Genomic DNA, 20848 nt, shown 5'->3' with positions numbered 1-20848 from the left:
CTCCCCCTGCTTGTGTTCCCTCTCTCGCAGTGTCTCTCTGTCAAATAAATAAATAAAATCTTAAAAAAAAAACATGAAGAAAAAATTGACATCTGCCAAATGAACCATAAGTAGGCTAGTGGTAGCCTTACAGCATAGCAATTCAGATCATATGCTCTTTGGCCAGACTGTCAGAGGAGAAGTCCTGCCTCTCCTCCTTACCATATAAAAAATTAGCTAAATCAGTTCATTTCTCTGTGCTTCAGTTCCTCTTTAAAATGAGCAGAGTCATAGTTAAACAGTCATTGTAAGGAGTAAATGAATTAATACAAATAAAGTGCTTAGTAAGTACTCAAGAGAAGTTAGTTATTATCATGTCCTGTATTCTCTGCTTAAGCCTGATTAACCATGGACACTTCTGACAACCTGTAACATTATTTTAATGTATTGAAAGGAGAAGAATAGGAGGAGAAGGAGAAAGAAAAATAGCCCTTTATTGGAAATAATTTTTTAACCTAAGGATTAATTAGAATTCATTTGCATGTCTAGATTTTTAGCTTGAGCAATGCCAAACCTCTTCCTGTAATTTGATTTGCATAGTTGGCAGACGCCCTGTGGGGAGGATGGCAGCCAAATACAATTCAGAATTGTTGCCAAGAGTTCTTGTTACTTGATGTGGAGACTTTTAGGAAGAACTTCTGGACTCTATACAGGTAAGGTGTGCTTAATTAATATGTTTGAATAAATGAATGAATGGGAGGGTGTAAGACTCATTCTGAGTATGTGATGCAAGTGGCCCTGCCTCATAACCTAATAAAGGAAAAACCCAAGAAGAAAACAAAATATGATGTTGGTCCCAACGGAACTTAACAAACTTCTCAAAGCACCATGCAGGTCTACCATTTTATAAGATTTAGAAGCAGCCCTGCTCATTGCTGTCCTATTGAGCAGTGGTCTCTAAATATTTTTTATTTTGCACCCCATCAATAAAAAACGCTTGTCCTTCATGTATATAATTTATTCATTTATTCATAATTCATATGTTTATATTACTATATTAATATAGTATGAATTTTACATAAAAATATGAACTGAAGAATGAGATGAAGATGAAATAATATTTTTGTATACTACCTTGCTAATTGCAGATGGCTTCCTATTACCATTAGCTACTATTTCGAGGCCAAATATACTCTTAAGGGTGAGGGTTATCTTCAGTAATAATGAGCATAAACTCACATTTCAAGTGGACTTTTTGTAACTGTGAACTTTCCAAGCCAACATTATTTTGTTAAAATGATCTACATGCTCCCAATTTATATCTTAGAATGTGGCTTAGAAAAACTCACACTAAGAATAGAACACATTAGCAGCACTCATTTTTTTAATAATGTTGTACATTATTAACATTGTCTTAAATCTTCAGTATTTTTGTAGACATTTTCCCAATCTTTTTATCTCATTTTATAATGCCTAGTTTAAATAAACCTAGAAACATTATTTAAGAATTCACTTCAGTGGATCCACATACAAACCAGTAATTCACAGTAAGCTGAAATGGGATGAAAAATGGGACGAGACTACCACTAGACTACCACGTCACTTTTTCCTCAGGACATTTCATGACAAGTGACTGACATTATACCTGTGTGAAGGGCCAGTATCAATCCACATCTAAAGATAGTAAAGATTAATGTAAATCTCATTTTATATAAAGTTAAATATAAATAGGAGTACTAATAATTCCTTATGGAATCTTAATAGATCATCTTGCAGACTCTGGGATTCATGTACCCTCCTTGAGAGACCAATCAGGAAAGAAAGTCCACAAGCCACATAAAGAGGAGAGAACCCTCAAGGATAACACATACGAATTTGTAGTCCAGACCTACATATTATAATATACGTCTTTCTTTTCCTATAACTGAACTTGATTACTAACTCAACTTCCAGTTTTTATCTAAGGGCAGAAAACTTGACATAGTCCCTTTTCGGCAAATTCAGTAAAATTTGTAACTATTGAGGCATTTTAGGTTTATACACTAAGACAATTCAAGGATTCCCTCTTCTTCCTTCTCTACGAGGTTTCATCCAAGATCAGAAGACCAGGGATGAAATGGAGGTGCCAGAGAACAGGGGCCAGGAAGGAAGTGGCCTTACAGTGGTATCTCGGCATCTAGTTCTCAGTCCTCTTTGGACATTGGCCCTCATCCCCCGTGCATCTGATGCCACTGGTCCCTGCTCCACAGGAGAGAAAGGGCAGTGTCGAGAAACATTACCAGACTTTTGGCTGGAGCCACCACTTAAGGCTAGACTTCGAGGCACCTATTGTCACCACTGATGAACAGGGAAGGGGAAAGCCAAAAAAAAAGAAGAAGTTGTAAAAGCTAACACTTTTGAGTTGAAAAAGGTTCAACTTCTGAATTATTTGAAGGTCCCTGGGACAATTAAGAAAAAGGGTACAGTCTCTGGAGAGAAGTCCTCGAGGGGGTGGAAGTCCGAGAAGTCCGGTACAGTGAAGGAGTTGCCTTAGGAGTGGCAGCATTTCTCTCACCGAAACTGAAGGCATATGGCACAGCGTGTGGCCACAGAAGCAGGGAATCCAGTGGATGGGATTGGAGAAATGAGAAAATATTTCCCTGATTTTCCTCTCTGGAAGACTAAAAATAAACTGTAAATGAATTGAGATTATCTAGGTTTGATGGAGATGAGGTAGAATCCGCTTTGTGGAATTCCTGTTTGAAACCAAGTTTGAATGTAGAAAAATAAAATTACATTTCTTATACAACTGAGTCTTGCGGGCTCATAGTGGTACCCACAATACGTAGAAGCTTCTCTCTACCAAATACACACACTACAGAACCTAATCATCTTGAGGTGAGAGATGGGAGAGAATTGGTGTGTGGGAATGAGGCGGACTCTAAAGTCAAACTAATTTCAGATAAACCTCTGGGTGTGAGCAAATGACTGAATTCTTAAATTTTCTAGGTAGGGGAATGGGAATCTATGTAAGGGAAGAAACAAGAGTCAACAGAGCTTTATGAATTGCTACAGAAATTCAGTCTTCTAAATCCCTGGAAAATACCTAGGAAAGAGTGAAAGTTATATTTAGAGCCCATTCCTTAGGTTCTGAATTTCTTTAAAAAATTGTCTGTGGAAACACAGCAAGACACAGAATTTCTTTAACCTTGCAGATTTGCCATCAAGCGGTGGCTTGAGGTATGTGCCGGGAGACAGACCTTGCTTTGGGAGAGCAGTTTGGACTCCCCTCCCCAGTAAAGCCAGAGAGAACCACTTAGTCCCTGAGAAAGAACTGCGTCAGACAACTGCTAAATATTTAGTCTGGAGAAAACACTTTTCTTTTTCTTTGCCTTTAGGAAAACAGCATTTTGTTCTTAGCTTACACTCTTAAAAAGAAACCATAGCTAAAAACAACAAAGACCATGCAGGCTTAGGCAGACTCAATAGATCAGAGAGGGGCCCCAGACCCTAGGCAGCCTAAGCTCAACTATCATTTTCTTGAACTGAACAATTGAGGCAAAGACTAGCCAGTCACCATGTGGAGGGAGCGGATATGGCCAGAACTTTGGTGGAGAAACTGGCCACATTTTCTGTAGACTCTGAGTGCCATAAGGCTTGGTTTGCTGGAAGGGAGAGAGACTATCTCAGTTCATACCTATTGTCCTGGCAAAATTAGAAATGGTGTCCCCTTTCTCTTTCAAAAGTGTCCAAAGCTTGGACAAAGTGTAAAAAGCATCCTAGCTATAAGCAAAGCCAACCCTTCACCCCTTATGTAAAAGCTTTCATCAGAACTTATTCATGAAGGATGGCTTCAGCCTGTATGATGGTCAGTGTCCTCAGAGGAGGGCAAGGAGGGCCAGGAGTGGCTTAGGCCAGCACTGGAAGAAGGAAAATCCCCTCTAAAAATGACTGGCAATTCTACTCAAGCGGGTTGCAAGCAGAAGCCACTATTGGGGCTTAACCCTGGAGGCGGGGGAGGAAATGTCACCCAGAGGACTGTGGGATACATTGCGTGATGAGGAACTTACTCTTCTTGTGAAATAGATTTTTGTATGGAAAAACGAGCTCTCAATTTTTTTAGAGATTGCAGACAGGGACAAACGCACCTAAATGAGAAGTCAGTTTTCTTTCTCAGAACATAAAGTGTGACTAGAACAAAATAGTATTTGGAAAAGTAAATCATTGATTCTTTCTTTTTTGCTCCTTAGCCTTTTTCTCAATCACATTAGTAAATTACCTAGCTAGTCAGCTAAGTCACCAAGGGAGGAGAGTTTTCCACAGACAAAGGTGGGAATAGGGGTATGGTGGAAAGCCTGGGGTGGGCAGTAGATTTTCAGTCAGAGAAATCGAAGTATTTGGGACTGGGGACTCAGGCATAAACAAGAGCCAGTCCCCCCATCTCAGATTCTATAAGGCCCATAGGAAGGAAAGATGACCTGGGCAGAGGCAGAGGGATGAGAGAAAATGAAGGGAGTTGAGGAGGGAAGCCAGAGAGCTTGGGAGCTAGTGAGTCCCTGATGAGGCCCAGGGTCCTTCACTGGCTCCCTTTCCCCAGGCCTAGTCCTAAGGTGTAGTACAGAATAAAATCCTGTACATGTTTGGAAGGATCTGAGAAAGAGTTTGTGCCTCAGTTCTCAAGTGGAGAGAGAGGAGGTAGCAAGCTTTATTAAGTTCCTTTCTTACCCAGAAGCAGAGCAGAGTGTTAAAATAGAGATAGCCATTTGCTTATCTAAGTAGGTGTGTCTGACACAGAGCTTTCCTGAGCTAAATGTGCTGAAAAGAGGTGTGAAAATAGCTAAGTGTGAAATGAAACCAGAAAGGCCTGTAGCCAGGATGTGGTAGTTACCTGACTGGAAACTCTAGAGCAATGGTACTTCGCAGCAAGGGTACTGGCATTCATAGTGATGAAAATCGAGGACAAGAGGTATCCGACCATACTTTGCTCCCTAGGGACCCACCATCATCACCTGGAATGTATGCCTAACAGCAAGGATGAAGGTGGAGGTAATAATAGTAGTAGCCAAGATACAGGGCTTCCTACAGACCAGCCACTATTCTATGTAGTTTATACTACATTTAACTCTCACAACAATCCTAAGATACAGGTGCTGTTATGAAACCCATTCTGCAGATGAAGAAGCAGGCACACAGAGGTTAAGAATAAAAATCCAGGGGCGCCTGGGTGGCTCAGTCATTAAGCGTCTGCCTTCGGCTCAGGTCATGATCCCAGGGTCCTGGGATCGAGCCCCACATCGGGCTCCCTGCTCTGCGGGAAGCCTGCTTCTCCCTCTCTACTCCCCCTGCTTGTGTTCCCTCTCTCGCTGTGTCTCTCTCTGTCAAATAAATTAAAAATCTTAAAAAAAAAAAAGAATAAAAATCCAGAATTAATTTAGATTAAGTAGAATTGACTGACATTAGTTTTATGATAACTTCTAGAATGCTCAAAAAATTATATATGTGTGTGTATGTATAAGTGTATGATATAATTGAATTTTCACACAAAGATTTAAACCCACTGAAAAGATGCTTAGTGTGAATTTTTAATTATGAGTTATTATATATAACAGATAATGGCAAATCAAAGTAACAGCATAGTTAAAAAAAAAAAACAAAACCACAAAACAAACAAACAAAACCCCAAACCAGAAAAAGTCAGAGTAACTGAAGCAATCCTAAAGAACAGGATAAATGCCACAATATTTCCTCTTCAACATAAACCTAGCCTTTCAGTGTTTCCTTATTCTCTCATTTATCAGCTACCTCGTGACTTCATTTTTCTCTCTTCATGGGCCTTATCTTAGAGTAAGTCATTTCAATGCTGTTTTTATCAATAACTTATATTTCTTTCACAAGACCCAGGGTTAGACTAAGTTTCTTGTCTCTGTTCATTCTGCCTTTAACACCAGTAGAGCCCAGAGTAAGAGTAAAAATGGAGGCTCACATACTGTTAAGTACATGTTCTATGATTTCATGAGGGTGACAAGTGGCAAAATATCAGAAACAAAAGAATTCAGTTATTATTGCCCATGTCTGATTGCACTGTTAATGAACTACCAACATATGAATGGGTAATAATGACAGGCATAATTTATGAATTATTATACAATTATTCCATAAAATATATTTTCTTGCCTTAATTTAAGCAAAATAATTAGGTAGTAATAATCAAGATTTTCCCCCTATTTTGTATTCTATTGGGAGTAATTATTCTAAAGAATTAAAAGAAAATATGTAACTATATTCAATATGTACAAAACTTGAACAGTTTCATTAAAAAGGAGATTAAAATTAACATAAAAATGCAAACATGAAAATTATTTGTATGTTTCAAAACACTTTTCTTCTGAAATGTCCAACGTTATCTATTAAAATTATAAAGCCAATACAAAAAACTAATGAATATTAAACATATTTAATATAATAAATATTAAACATTTTAATTTTTAAAATTCATATAGATCTTGTTATATATGTCAATAAAGTGTAAACCTCTCAGAATTCTAGTATTCAATTTTCATCTAGTTGAACTGGCCTCACAATGTATATCCAAAATATCAATTACATACTACTGTAAACCTTAAAGATAAAATAGCTAACTACTTTACCAACAAAATGAGCTTATTTGGGAATAGCAGAGGAATCGGAATTCCAGAGATGCAGACTATGGTGAACTATAAGCAAGTCCAGAGAACAAGGGAGTGGAAGTTTCTTTTATAGTGGAAAAGGAGGTGAAGAGGGGCTGTTTGGAATGAAACGGTGTTCAAGATTGTGGCAATTTACTGGCTGAAATGTGGCAGTTTCTCACTGGCTGGATTGTTGCTGGGCAAGGAGCAAAATCTCCCTTCCTCCTCTTGGGGTAGTAAACTAAGCCGCTTCCTGTTGGGTAAAATAAACTGCAACAAATAAGTGGTACATGGGTGAAGGCTCTCCATCCAGAGCTTCCCAGCCCCATTTTGAATGAGGTTTTCCTTCACACCTTTTCACAAGGCTATAAAGTATTTCTCCACCACAGGCAACTGTTGTGAATGCTGTTAAAATTTATAGGCAAAACTGGAACCACAAATTGCAGTACGAAAAGAAGCAAGAGACAGTATGTCTGGGATTGTGGGAAATGATATTTTGTAACGCAAGAATCTACTGCATTCTTACTACCTGTGAGAAACAATTTGACCAATTTGGTTTTTACCTTGGCTAAATGTTTCTCCTGCTCAAATCTTCCCTGCCCTTGAAGCATTGTTTGTCTCTGACAGAGGCAAAGGAACAGCCCACAAATACTCATGGCCGTTAGACATAGTTGCCTTTCGTTTCAAGTCTTTAATTTCCAATAGGCACAAAAAGAAGTGGTTCCCTGGGGCCTATATGGTATTAGTCATGAGAGAGGGTATGTGGGGTTATAAGTCATGCTTCTCTATTTAGGAGCACCAGATCCCTAAAAACAGACATGCACTTCTTTCCCCTAAGTAATATGGAAATGTTCACATGAACACCAATATAGAGAGAATATGAATCATCACTTTGCTTCCACTGTTACCACCATGGTCACACGTTCTTTAAAAATGTGTGCAGTATCACAAAATATTTTCAAAACTCAGGAAAATAAGGTGTTTGCCCTTTGCTGATTTGCTCCTTTAATAAGTATAGGTATCAAAGTCTTCTCCTTCTATTGAATTTCACTGGGTTCACATGGGGCCAACCCTCTTTGTTCCTTGCCACAGTGGGGAGAACCAATACCAGTCATTGCCCATCCAAGTACCTTCTTTCTAGAGCTAAAAGGTTCAGTACAGGAGCATATCTCCAGTCAAACTGACGCAGTGTCCCAGAAATTATTTGCTAGAACTGTTGGGGAACAACAGTCTCTTTCCTCTGTGAGATCTTTAAGGTGGGAGTCAGGAGTTTGGGATTGTTGGTGGCTTTCTTGTCAGTCACACGCCTAGTCCTAGAAAAATCAAACCAGACAGAGATAAGCAGAAGCAAGGGAGAGGGGCAGATCCCTGGTGACACAGCTAGAGCCCCTGAACCAGCCATTAATATACCAGACACAGAGGGCTAGGAAATATAGACAGAGAACAACAGCACTCTTGAAGGCTCTGGACTTCTTTTTTTCAGAAGTCATACCTCTGGACTCTAGTTACATGAATCAATAAATTCTTTTTGTTTAAATTCAGATTGAGTGTCTGCATCTTAGAGTCAAAGAGCCCTATGAGTAATTTAAGTTCATCTACAATAACTTGATTAAGATAGTTAAATACAGAGTCATACAACAGATACAATGTAGAGATGACAAGCAGGGGCTGGAGGAAGGCAAACAGGAGAGTGTCTGTACTCGGTGGTGATCGGAGTGATACAAATCGCCCCATCATAAAAAGTCGGCATTGAAGATCCTCTCCCAGCTAGTTTAGTAGTACTGAGTATCTGTGCAGCGAAGATTTATTGGTTTAGTGTCCTCAAATAAGAGATATTTTGAGGTTTGAAAACAGTGAAAGTATTCAAGGTGTGAATGATGTTTTGGGACATGAGGAAGAAAGTCTCCATGTCAGTATCTCCACCTCCCCTGCCTGCTCGCTCCTGTTGATGCACGTCTTCCAGAGAACTGAAAATCTGGAACCTGTGGGTCAAGTTGCAATGTTTCAGTTATTTTATTTTGAGAGATGGAGATTTTTTAAAAATCGTAAGAAAAATTGAGAAATTAATCATTGTTATGAAAAATAAAAATGGAATACTTGGAAAAATCCATGTTAATTTACCCATTTCTGTGACATTAGCATATATGAAAGAAATAGTAAAATAGGGTTAAAATAAAGCTTTTTCTTTTTTAAAAACATACTTGACTAAAAATAGGAAATTTAGAATAACAAATCATTAAGTTTTAAAATCCCGATAATCAAGTTGCCTAAGAAACCATGTAATCCCGACAATAAAGTTGAATTAGCTCATCACCAAAGAGCCATAAAAAAAGTACTAATTTGACTAAAGTCTTTTGTGACAGTATACTGAAAATCAAGATTAAAATCTTTTCATTACCGTAAAGGAATTAAGAACCACCATAAGCAAAAGGTTTTACATTTAAGAGCATTATGATAGCCATCTTTTAAAAGATATGAGGTCATTCTCACCAAATATTAAAAACTATCGTCAAACTTAAGCTTGGTGTATCTTAATTACTGGCCATTTTTCATTCTGAATATATTCTCAAAAACTGTAGGATACTATGAAATGTATAGCTTTTATAGATAATATAAACGCATTTATTTATTATCAGTGGAGTTTTGTTTTATTATGTGTAATTCAACGAATAGAAAAGGTATTTTCTTAGCTAAAAAAACATGTTCTATGCTTAATACTGCCATACTTCTTGGAGATTAAGTAGTCTATAAATTGTTACAGATTTATTGTAAATATATTAAAATAGAAGAATCTCTTAAGAATCTTTTGTGAAAAATATGCAATGTGGTTAAATAATTCAGTTGAGTAGTGAAACATATCAGTACTTTTGCAAATAATTAAGTTTATTTAATTTAAGCATAAACTTGCAAGTGGTTGGGTTTTTAAAACTGTACAGCTAAGAATTTTAGAGACCTCTGGGCATTCCCAAAATTTTTTTAAAAAATTAATATACCTATGGAAAATACACCTGAAATAAATTCTTAACTTCAATAGAATTTTATGTTCTAATTTGCAAAATAAGATACAGAATTTATTACACAATGATGATAAAATATACCCTTTAAACAACATTGATGAGTTTATAGATTTTAGTTGTTCTTATATATTTATATGCACATATAAATACATACATACATACATATATCTGTATGTGTGAGTATGTGTGCATGCATTTTCTTCTCATAAAATGAGGTGCTGAACCAAAACAGCTTAGAAGTGAAACAGTCTTTGTTAAAAGGACCATCTAGGAACATTTAATTCATCGTGGTTCCCAAACTAAGATTGCTAGATCCACTTTGTGGTGTTATTAAAAACTATTTAAAGCATGTTAAGGACTACTTAATATTTCATCAATACATCATCCAATTGCTTATTAAAATGTCTGTGCTGCTGTACATTTCCACCAGCATGAGAGACACATTAACTTATTAAGATTAAACTCTTAACATATACTAGGAACTGTGCTGAACACATTAAGCTCATTTAAATCATCACTCACCACTCTGGGAAGTCGCTGCTATTACTATTCTCAGTTTGCTGTAAGAAGATGGAGACTTGCCCAGGGCTGGTAATCACAGAGGCATAACAGCCATTGTCTCGGGTCTGTTGGCCTCAGACCCAGGCTCTTAACCACCACACCATATTGCTTTATTTTGGCTAATTCAATAGTCGGAAAAAACAAAATATGTATTTTATTCACATTCTCTTATTATTTTTTCAAACATTTGTTTTTCCTTCTTTGTGCACTATTTTCTGGTACTGATGTGGGAAGCAAAGGCAGAAGAAAAATTATGAAATTTCTTTACTACTTACAGCCCTTTGACAAGTCCTTGGAACAGGCACAGTGACATTCCCCTAGGGACTCAACTGCCTGGATGTTGACACTTTGCTTAGGGCAAAAGGTAATCTTACCCCGACCCCTAGGTTCCTGTAAGTCTACTTTAACATATAAAAATTCTTTTGGAAACTTTCTTTATCTCTACCCCTCAAGATACATGTTGGCAATCATTTTCCAAGCATATGACCCACTGATATACACCTGAAGGGTCTCATTAAGTAAGGGACAGGCAGGCCTAGGTAAGGAGAGATAGGTAGGGGGCTACCTGATCAGCCTCACAGAAATTCCAGAAATGCTGAGGTCTAACTAAATCAGAGATATGGGAACAAACCAGACCACCCTGGTTTGTTCAGAGGTGGGGTCTTTTTATGGCAGTCACATTGTGACCAACAAAGAATAACTAGACCCCAAAGAAGAAGCCATCAAAGTGTTATCACCAGCCCTTACTCAAACCAAGATGTCACAAGAATGTTAAGGCCCACAAGCTCCCTGGTCAGTTCTAAATAAAAGACTGTCAGTGGAGGCCCACATTGGCAACCCTGTCAGGACCCCTCTCACTCCTGAGAACTTTCTCTGTATCCCTGCTTAATAAAACTCTATCGCTTTACTCACTCACCTTTGTCGGTGAGATTCATTCTTCGACTCCGTGAGACAAGAACTTCGCTCTCCCACTTCAGTATCATCCCTTATTTATTTTTTAATTTGAATACTAATGCTTTTCATACTGTTTTGAGTTCTTTTATATTGTCTTAGGAATTATATTTTGCTCAATTTTTATCTTTCTTTTGTTTTATATAATGAATTCTTTCTTAAATAGTAAAACCTAGAGAATTTTTTCAGAATAGAATTTGTAAAAGAACTTCTGGGTCAGTTCCTTCATGTAATATTTGAGGAGACTCAAGGTCACACACTCAGCTCTAATCTCTGAGCATAATCTGGATGGCAGCAGGTAAGAAATACACTATGTTAACATTATATAATACCAGAATAGATTGGAACTTCTAAAATTATTTATTTTATTACAATGATTATTTTTGAATTAGATGTCCTTTTTACCCTTTTATAGGATTTGCTTAGAATTGAAGTATGTAGCAGGGCTCCTGGGTGGCTCAGTGGATTAAGCAGCTGACTCTTGGTTTCGGCTCAGGTCATGATGATCTCAGAGCCCGTGGATGGAGGTGGGGCCCCTGGATGGAGGTCAGGCTCCCTGCTCAGCAGGGAGTCTGCTTGTGGATATTCTCTCTCCTGCTCTCTGCCCCTCCCCCTGCTGTCACATGCACTCTCTCTCTCTCAAATAAATAAATAAATAAATAGATCTTTAAAAAAGGAATTAAAATATGTGGCTATCTTGTTCAACTAAAACATAAAAAGACTTAAAGAATGTATGCAGAAGTGATATAAAATATGCAGAGATGTAGTATATCTGCTTGACTTTCTTTTCAGTGTTACCTAGATCCAGGAAAATAAATACAACTGAGAAAAATCCACCAGACTTTTCTTGGCTTTCTCTACTTCATTCCTGGTTTGGAAAAAATCTTGACCTTAATCCAAATAGGTGGCCAAGGGTTGAGTATTACATTTGCTTTGCTACTGGTCCTGCTGTGAACTTAGATTTTGCTTTTTTCTCTGCTAGATGAAAGTGAAGAGTAAATGATTGACAAAGTGATTCCCAAGGAGGAAATTCAAACATTTGCCAAAAGCCAAAGATAATTTTATTTCATGCTATGCCTTTCTAATTTGTTGTCTATAAGCATAAATGTTTATGATCTAAGATTCATTCTATCTCACAAGATAGCATATGATTTTGTAAGTTTTCTTTATAGAAACCTGTGTTCATATAAAGGCAAAATAGGATGACATAAGCAAAGTATGTTTCCAAACAACTGCAAAAATTCTCACACTCTTTATTCCTGTTTTTGCTTTAAAGAAAGAGATAGCATGAGTCATTATGGAAAACAACCGCTCTTATTATTCCTGTTACCCCAACCCCCTTCCCACACTACTCCAAACACACACACACACACACACACACACACACACCAAGAATTCAGCTCCCAAAATACAAGGACAACTTTGTAGAGATGGGTTTATTTATAACAATGTAATATTAACATTTTCTGGAAAACACAGTAAACTGTAGGAAAGACAAATTCAAATAGGGGGTGTAAAGCATTTTAAAATATTCTTGTTCTTTATAATTATTTGATTAAACAGAAAACAGTGATAACAGAATCCGTAGAAGCTTCATGTTAATGGAAGATAAAAAATTGTCTTGTAAAATGTGACATTTTTTTGTCTCTACACTAAATAGCTTCAAGTGTACCAAACTCTTTACATGGAAAAATGCTTTTCAACAGCGTCCTTGGCAATCTGTAAAGATGATCTCGCATTGCCAAATGGGCTTTGAGCTGCTTCCTAATTTACTTTTTTCTCAGTTTGTTACTTGATGTTACACATACTAATGTGCCATCCTAGGCTAATTTGACTTCCAAACCCTCACCATGCCTGTGTTTCAATGCTCCTGTTCTTCTTCTATTACCCTCCAAAATCACTGAAATCAACCACTGCTATTATTAGGAGAAAAGCATAATATAGAAAATATGGTGCCCATAACTAAGATGCCTGAAACATGTTTATTTTCCAGCTGATGCTCGTGGAGCAGAAATTCAGGGCATCTTTTAACAACTATTCAGTAGAGAGAGAACCACTCCTAGTTAAGTTGCCTAGGCAACTATTTGGAGCAAAATCTGCAGTTAAATTTTTTTCTCTCGTGTTCTGTTTTTCTAGACATGGCTAATTTTTTCCCCTTATTTTCCAATATCTATTTCTCCTCACATTTTTCTTTATACATTATTTCCAGCATTTCTTCTCCTCTTGCTTTTTTTCCTCTTATTCTTTTCTTCTACTAATTATCCAAACTTTCTTTCCCTTAGGAAAGAGATCAACAAATATTTGCCTTTAAAGTTGGCCTGTCAACTACCATCCGGTTACTATTTTGTTCCTTTTTAGAAAATCGACTGTAGACCTTTCATAAAAATGGAAATTCTGCTCACTTATGCTAAAAATCAACTGTAGACCTTTCGTAAATTTGGAAATTCTGCTCACTTACTCTAAAAATCAACTATAGACCTTTCGTAAATTTGGAAATTCTACTCATTTACACTAAAAATAAACTGTAGATCCTTCATAAATATGGGAATTCTGCTCACTTACACTACCAGAGTGTGGTTGAGTACCAGCTTACTAAAATGCGAAGTCCCCGTTTTAGAGACAACAGTGGTTCAGACTCTGATTTCCACAACATCCTGCTTTCTCTGAAGGCTGAGGGCATTTGAAGTGCTATTTCTTAAGCAACACCAAAAACAAACAAAGGGTGAAGAACCTTTGATCTGAGGAGAGATTGCTTTTGTTAGCAGACTGCTAGCTAGGGTGAGTTAGATTTGTAAGAATTAGATTGTTTAGGGAGGGGAATACGTGACTGCTGGGCAGTCATTTGTATGGACTGAGGTTTCTTACAGCTTCCCAGATCTGGCTCTGATGTGGAGATCTTTTTGACAGATTCAGCTAGTTTTGGTTAATTGCCACCCATTTCTCATTTGACTAAGAATAGAGCATAAATATTTTCATTTAGATAATTTAAAATAAAGGTGCTTGATAACTTTCCTTTTACTGCTTCACTACTCAAAACAACAAACAAGAAACACTTCTTAAAGTGAGTTGCTATTGCCTACAGCGTAGGGTCCAGATGCCTTGGCCTGCCTTTCCCAAGTATCTAGAATCTGTTCTGAATCTCATTTCCGATCTTATTTCCCCTATCTTCCACCACTCTCTGCACCTCAATACCACCGCACCAGCCCATCTCTCTCCAAATACACCATGTCATTTCTGTCTCCTCTCAGCCTTTGGTCATAACTGAAATGTACTTCCCATTCCACCAATCACATTTTCCATCATTTGCAGCTGGGCCCATATTCAGGGAGGCAGGAGATACTCTGAAAAGAGCATCCAGAAAGGCAGCTGGTGAGGTTTTCCCTCTTCTCTTTTCTGACGGTTGTTGCCAAAGACCTCAAATTCCAGAGCCATCTAAGAATAAGGACCAAATGAGGTGAGGAGTCATAGATTATTTCAAGGGGTGAAAGTCTTAAGAAAGAGAGAAGAATGTCCTTATGGTTACCGGCCACTCAGATGAGGTGGGTTCCTTCCCAAGTGTAACATGGTGTCTCAGGACATAAGGAAGTCAGACATGTATTAGTGGAGAGCTACCAATTTCTATATCTTGAAGAAGCAGGGAGGGGAAGTGAGGATAGCTTTAGAAAGGTGCTCAATGTAATTAAATTGAATAAATGAAAGTTTTATATAGTATTACTTGTTAGGGAAACTCTGATCATTTCTTCAATTAATACTGAGAATTTATGTTATCACTCATTTGTTGAATATGTGGACACATAATGTCTGGTCTGCCTCCTCTTAGCTGGAAAAATGAAATAAGTAGCCAGAAAAAAATTTTAAACAAACAAAATATGAATTTGTTTGCAAGCTAAAGTATATATTCTACTATTCCTGATAGCCAGTTTCATTTCTCAAAGTATCTCTTAAAATGAGCTTGAAAATCAGAAACTATCAGATAAGATTTAGAGGATTTCTAAACAACTTCATTCTACATAGAAGAAAACTGAAATTCCAAGAAATAAAGAATGCTTGTATTTGAAAAGAACCCGCCAATGAAAAAAAAACCGTTCTCTTTTGGATTTTCTGTCCCTCCTGGTGACAGAATCATCCAGCCCACTGGTGCTCACTTTCTGCTAGTAGGTGAAGTAACTACTAAGCTATCTCCTTGGGTCTACAGCCTCTGATGGAACACCCTCCCCTGCAACAAAACCTCACAGAATCTCCTGAGCAACCACCTACATCCATTGCTGCAAGCTGTTCTCACCTGCAGAGTGGGGCCATTCGTTTTGTCAATTACCAGTGGGGGGGACAAACATTTGGGGAGGGGACCCAAGGCCATCTTGGCTGTGGGGGGCAAGGGGAAGACTGGTAGGAAGATGGCTTGTATGGAGGGCCGGCTGGAGGTGGGAGGAAGGTAAGCTTCTAGGAAGTTGCCCCAGAACCTTGGTGTGAAAGCAGCACTCCCTCAGCATGTACTGCTCAGCAGAGGAAATCAGTGTTTCTTGTTCTCCCTATTCAGGGTCATTGTTTTTTGGAAAACCCCAGCGGTGACAAGAAGCATAAAAGAAGAAACTCATCCCCATGCCTAGACCAAAACTACCAAAGAGAGGCAATGGGACTTGGGGACAGCCTGGAGGCGGTAACATAATGGAGGTAAGAGAACCCCAGGAGAAAGGAGCTCAGGGCTCAATTCTGCAGCTGCTGAGTCATCTTGAAATGGACTTTGTTTAATCTTGCCTTTAAGCACACCCTTGACCTCAATCATTATCTTAAACATTTTACTGGCCCATGCCTCAGTTTCTTCAGTTGTAAAATGGGGACGATAATGCCTACATTAGGATTATGAGAATTTAGAGAGCATATGTGGGCAAAGCACTTAGAAAAGTACCTGGCATATAGTAAACACTGGGTTTACTCTCCTTCGAGAAGACGGTATAAGTCAGTGGTTACAAGCACAGATTCTGTTTCCGATCTGCTTTGGTTTGAAACTTGGCTTTGCCATTTACTAGTGTGATCTTGGGCAAGGACTTCCCTGGCCTGTTTTTTCTTATGTTGTGCTGTTAAGGGAAATAAATGAACACACATAAAGCCCTAGTACATTAAGTGTTAACTGTTAATGCATATTAAGCATTATCTCTCCCTTCCCCTCCTCACTCACCCACACGTGGCCTGTCACTGAATCTGGAACTTGTGTCCAGTGACAACACTTCAGAGGTATCAAGAAGCTGTGCCCAGAACCTCTTACCTCCCACAGGGACCTTGCCGAAACGACTCGGCCAGCATCCCCTTTGTGCACTCAACTTGCCCACACAACGTGCAAGGGAAGTTATGGGAAAAGGTTTCCCTGTTTCCCCTCCCGCCCTTGGGAGACCAGAAATAATCACTTAGTTAACCCACATTCTATTTTCATGAGACCCATCTTTCTCCTAAGTGGAGGAGAAACTCTGAAGTGACAGAAGATATTTTTAATTAAATCAAGAATAAAGGCACATAGTCATATGCTATTTACTTGGGCTCAAGCTGCCAGGGGCTTTTCAAAGTCTCAAAGTCACAACTGAAAACAGTACTTCTAACTTTAAAAAACATCAAAGGCCAGTTCTGAATCTAAGATTGTAAAGAATTCAGAACTGTTTTTAACTTGATTTTAATGAATAAGGCATTTGTGCATAACCATCTTAAATTTTAAAAAAGAAAGAAATCCAGTTGACCCTGTTGTACAGAAAAAAGAACTCTTTGTTGCATGGAAGAAAAAGTTGTAGCCTTATTTCTAAGAAGTGTATTTTTAAGATGTATTAGAGCACCCTCTTTTGGTACCTAAGAACATAGGGTGTCCTAAAAATTCAATAGCCAGAGATTAGCGCACTTTCTTAGCCCATAATTTCCTTTCTAAACTATCTCAGAAAAATTGTGTCTGAAATACTGTAATTGTTTGTTGTTGTTGTTGTTTTATTTTTGCAATAATCCTGAACAACACAAAGAGCAGAATTGGTAAAAACCAAACAAATCAAAACAAAATAAATTGGAAACCTTAGGAAAAGGGATTAAATTTGACCCATGTGAAATCAGTAAGAAATGTGGTGCCAGCGCCACCTAGTGTCGATTTTGAGTAATTCTTGCATATGAAAAAAAAAATTTACCCCAAAGACTATAATTTAGGTTACAATTAGGCCACAATTCTGCAACCAAATTCACATTTATTGACTGACATTCCCCTTCTTTTTTTTCTATTGTTCTCCACAATCTTTATAATATCAAATAACGGAAATATTTTAAAAGTAAGTTTTTTATACTAATAGAAATCCAATTTAGGTGAAAATTTTTTTATAAAACTGGAATATTTGGAGGTCTAATATGTCTAAAGCACCATGAGATCCTTCAAAGAGCTATCAAAGTACATTCCATACATTCTAAGATGGGGCAAGACTTTTTCTCTAATCTCTTGCACTGAGAATGGTTCCCTGAGGCCTCCATAGCGATCCCCACCTGGTGCTTCAGGTGCTTCTCGGCCATCGGCGCGGCCAAATATTACTCAACCCCCGAAATAGATCTGCATAGAACAAAGGCGACCATTTCATTTGCCTGTGTGGCCCTACCTTTAAGATATTTATGGTTAGTTCATGACAGATTATTTTTGGGATTCCCACAGATTATCAGTGTGCCCTTTCCAGTCAGAGGCAGCCCCAGGACTAATGTAAAATGAGGCAAGTTTAGGTCTCCTTTTCAGGGGAGCCTGTATGCCTCTGCCTCATTTCCAGGGTACTACTTCCCGCCCGAAAGAGCCACAAGCTCCTCACCGGTTTCCGTCCCGCAGAGTCTGGCAAGTTAATACGAATTAAACCGCAATTGCACTTGCCATATAGAATCTTTTCTTCAGTAAGATAAAATATAAATGAATGAATGAATAAATGCCAAACAAATAAATAAAATTCCTGGTGCTGAGACATAAATGCCTCATGATGGCTAATGGGCTATGCTGCCTATATACAACTTTTCAATTTTTTTTAGGAATCCTGAGTGGAATTCAGAAAAACTTAGTAAGACTGGCAGATGAGATGGTTTGAACAAAGTGCCTTTTTGTGCCAGAGAGGCAATGAATATCCTGGCTCTGAGAGCCTCATCGCAGGTCACTGTTGTTACTTTCTTACCTGTGTGAATTCCCAAAGGCACTTCCTGAATCCATTTTTTTCATCTGTGAAATGAGGAACATTAGCAACTATTTTGTATGATCATTATTCTGAAGCTTCAGGGGGATCTACTATGGTACTTAGTAAGCACCACTCAAAGAATGGCTATATAATAATAGTAAGTATTATTATATGATAATAATATGTATATAATAATAGTAAGTATTATTATATAGTATATATACATATTATTATCATTATTCCTATTGGTATGTGCTCCATAAGAAATTTGTCCTAGAATTCTAACAGGGAACAACAACACTTCTCCAGCCTTTTGTTTGAGCCAATGCTTCCATTTTTAAATAGCTGCAGATTTCCAGTGTTCAATAAGAATTGTCATCAATAACTCTGGAAAAAAATGGAATCCACTCTGATTAATCAGTCCTGGTTTTAGCTAAAGAGGTGCTGCTCATGGAAAGAAAAGAGAGCAAAGAAATAGGAGGAAAATGTACTTTGGCAAATAACATAGAAAAGAACAGACATTCACCTTAAAGTCTCTGTCACTTTTTATGCTCAGGAAATTATTAATAATAATTGCTAATAATAATAACAGCTTTTCTATGTATCAGGCACTTTCCTTAGCATCCACCATTTGATTTGCATAATTCACCATTTTACACATTGAGGAAATTGCAGCACAGAGACTAAAATAACAAAGCCATGACAGCAAATGGCAGAACTGTAATTTGAATTTGAGGTGTCAGATAAGGCAATAGGCTAGTGTGCTTTGCTTTGGTAGCTCTTCCCCTCTCTCTCTCTCTCTCTCTCTACCACCATCATCTGCCCAAACTGGCCAAAGCCAACTGAGCTAGCAAAACTGAAGCTAATGCACCATTTCCTTTTGCAAATAGGACACCTTGCTCTGTAGTCACTCACATTCTAAGACAGTTCTAACCTCTCCAGCCCAGATCACAAAAAGATCTCTTGGCACACGGCATAGAATTTTTTGTTGTTGGTGTTCTGCTTTCTACTCCTTTATAGTCAAGTTTCCAAATAACCACTTTATAGCGTTATCATTCCCTCTTGTCCTGGTTTATCTGACAGTACTAATTAAGACTTTACAGCTATTGACTAAAGCAAGTGGCTTATAAATAGACAATGGCAAAAATGGGCTTGGAGACTTTCTTTAATGAGCCCCAACTAGATAGTTTTGTTGACACTGTCTTTGACAAAACAGCAAAGGTTCTCCCAAAAGAACTTGATTTTTTCAAAAAGTTGGTAGGCAAATTCAATTTTGCATTTAAACTACAATTGAACTCTCATTCTCCTTTGTCTGGAGTCCATTTTAGCAAAAAAATAAAAAATAAAAATAATAAAAAATAAATCCTTTCATTAGTAAGTATTCAACAAGCCTGATACCTTCTGTAATACAAAATACTTATAAATATGTATATAATGGGGAATGCCTGAGTGGCTCAGTCAGTTAAGCATCTGCCTTCAGCTCAGGTCATGATCCCAGGGTCCTGGGATCGAGTCCCACATCGGGCTCCCTGCTGAGCGGGGAGCCTGCTTCTCCCTTTTCCTCTGCCTGCTTCTCCCCCTGCTTGTGCTCTCTCTCTCTCTCTGGCAAATAAATAAATAAATAAAATCTTTTAAATATGTATATAATGGGACATGTATGAGTGCATTGTGATGAATAAGTGATTTGGGATATACATTTGGAATGTGTGTCATTATCAGCAATAGTGAGGAAGGACATGGCTTCATTTCTCATTTTCTAATTTTAGATGAGAAGTAAATACCATATATAATATTATGACCCAAGAGTTGTTAATTTTTTTCTTCTACATTTTCATGGAATGAGTTACTCATTTAAATACTCAAAATTCGGTTTTGTTGCAGTAACTGTCATAAAACATTAGTGAGGTGATTCATTGTTAAAGGATAATACTCATCACCTATCAGCAGCTCATTAGCGTGTCTGAATTGGCACTAATGTGGTAATTACTATGAATCATCCATTTCCATTATAGTGTCTTCTCCCAGCACCAAGAACAGGGGATGTTTGTGAAATCACACAGGAAGGCAGAATATAGCCAAATTAACGAGTTCAGTTGCCCACTACCTCCATTACCAGAGAATAATGGCAAAGCATCTGGAATAAAGATGATGATGATGTTAGCCAATATTTATTGAATAAGTATTCTTTGCCAGCCATTCGTCAACTGTTTTACATATACTATCTCATTTGCTACTTCCACTTACCCTACAAGGTATGTACTATTCCTAATACCATTCTACAGAGGACAAAGCTGAGACTTGGAAATGATGTAAATTGCCCAAAATCATGCAGCAAGTGAGTAGCAGAGATAGAATTCAAACTCAAGTCATATGGATCCAAAATCCACATGCTTATAAAACTCAACACTCAAAACAAATAATCCAACGTAAAAATGGGCAGAAGACATAAATAGAAATTTTTCCAAAGAAGACATACAGATGGCCAATATACATGAAAAGATGCTCAACATCACTGATCATCAGGGAAATCAAA

Source organism: Mirounga leonina, unplaced genomic scaffold (assembly GCF_011800145.1).
Source record: "Mirounga leonina isolate KUSES-001 unplaced genomic scaffold, KU_Mleo_1.0 Mir_53, whole genome shotgun sequence".
NCBI classification, from domain to species: domain Eukaryota; kingdom Metazoa; phylum Chordata; class Mammalia; order Carnivora; family Phocidae; genus Mirounga; species Mirounga leonina.
This window is presented reverse-complemented; position numbering follows the sequence as displayed.